The sequence below is a fragment of the Corapipo altera genome, unplaced genomic scaffold (genome assembly GCF_003945725.1).
Source record: "Corapipo altera isolate COAL_440 unplaced genomic scaffold, ASM394572v1 58618, whole genome shotgun sequence".
In the NCBI taxonomy this organism is placed as follows: Eukaryota; Metazoa; Chordata; class Aves; order Passeriformes; family Pipridae; genus Corapipo; species Corapipo altera.
In genome coordinates this window covers 1-1,588 of record NW_020890680.1, presented here as the reverse complement: position 1 = coordinate 1,588, position 1,588 = coordinate 1, and the positions used below count along the sequence as shown (strand labels likewise).

The window sequence follows — 1,588 nt, the reverse complement described above, 5'->3', positions numbered from 1 at the left end:
CCCCCCGCTCCCACTCCACCCAGTTTCACCTCCAACCCCTGTGCCTGCAGGGCCCAGGGTGGGGATGGAGACAAGGAGAGCCAAGGGAATTCAGGGCCTGCAGGGACGGTGGGGGGAGGTTGGGGGGGACCCAAAGATGCTGAACTGGGGGGAACTGGGGAGCCCAGGGGACTGGGATTGGGGTGTTGAAGGGGCCCAGTGTGGGATGCAGGGGAGGGGAAAGGAATTCAAGTGTAGGGACATAGGGACTGCAAGGGAGAGGCTTGGTGGGGACAGGAGGAGGAGGATGGAGGAGAACAAAAACGAGGGGACTGGGAGATGGTTGGGACTGGAGAGGGAGGCAAGGAATGGTCTTGGGAGGTACCAGGGCAGTGGCCTGGGGGAAAGGCAAAGGTCTGAGGGGAAAGACGGAAAGAAAAGCTTTGGGAATGATCAGTGGGAGGATGTTTGGGGACCCTGGGTAGGACACAGAGCAGATCCTGGGGAGGAGATGCCTGAGGGGACCAAAAAGGATGGGATGGGAGGCCCAAGGGGTGGGATTTGGGAGCACCATTAAAAGAAACAGGTGGGGGCCCTCCCAGCAATTGACAGTGGACCTCCCTTGTCAGGGATTGCTGAATGGCTTCCTGCTGTTGTATCTTTCATTTCTGATAAAACATCACCCAAATACTTTTCAAACAGTGCCTGCCAATGGAGCTGGAAGGCACTCGTTCCATCAAAGCCATATCTGTAATTCAGAGGCATAAACAGAGAATGTAGATTTGTCTCTTAAGGTGCTGTCTCATTTCTACTAGATGTCAATTAGTATCATGTAAAACATGACCATTAAAACTAAAACCTCTTACACTTCTATTTCCCTTTGAAAAATAATTCTGGTGGTAAAACACTCACTTTTGTTTGATTTTTTAAAATCAAAATAAATGTGTGTACCTGTGGACACAGACAGGGCTCCCTCACAGAGAGGCCTATGAAGTATGGGCTGGATGAGCAGACAGCAGGCTGGTGGAAATCTGCTGGCCAGGGTGGTGATCAGGAGTGCAATATCCAGCTGGAGGCCAGTGATTAGCAATTCCTGGTGAACATCTTCACTGATGATCTGGATGATGGGATACAGTGCTCAAGTTTAATGGAGTTGATGAGTTTACATTCTGACAGCAAGGAACATGTTTTCACATCTGAAGCAGGGGATGGGAAACCAGAGACTCACTTTGAACACCAAATGATTTCCAGAGCCTTTCCAGAGCCTTTCATTCAAATCCAGGAATTTTGGATTAAAAAATCCCGATGCTCCTCCATTACTCTGGAAAGGGGATCCTGGTCTTTCAGGAGTGAGGACATTGCTGAATATGAAAGCTGGAGAAGACAACAAGAAATGTGTGACCCTCCAGAAGATGAAAGCCCTGGATGAAGTTGTCAAGAAGTTCAGACCCAATGCCTTTCGAGTTTTACGGTTGTGTCTTAACATTTACTGTAGTTTTTCCCTTGTTTGTCCCCTGAAATTGTTTGATGAAACATCCCCTTGATGTCTGTATCCTTAGACCCCGCTCCCTGATTGGCCAAAGTTGGCTGCATTGCAGTATTTCCTTTT

At 49.1% G+C, this 1,588-nt stretch overlaps 1 long non-coding RNA gene across 1 annotated transcript; it reads right to left on the bottom strand.

Moving 5' to 3' along the window:
* Positions 1 to 9: 9 nt before the first annotated feature.
* On the bottom strand, positions 10 to 1,576 carry LOC113942459. Its single transcript, XR_003525923.1, has 3 exons — positions 1,208 to 1,576; positions 846 to 1,096; positions 10 to 727 (listed from the first exon to the last, which is right to left on the bottom strand). It is a non-coding gene; the product is annotated as an uncharacterized LOC113942459 (long non-coding RNA).
* Between the last annotated feature and the right edge of the window lie 12 nt (positions 1,577 to 1,588).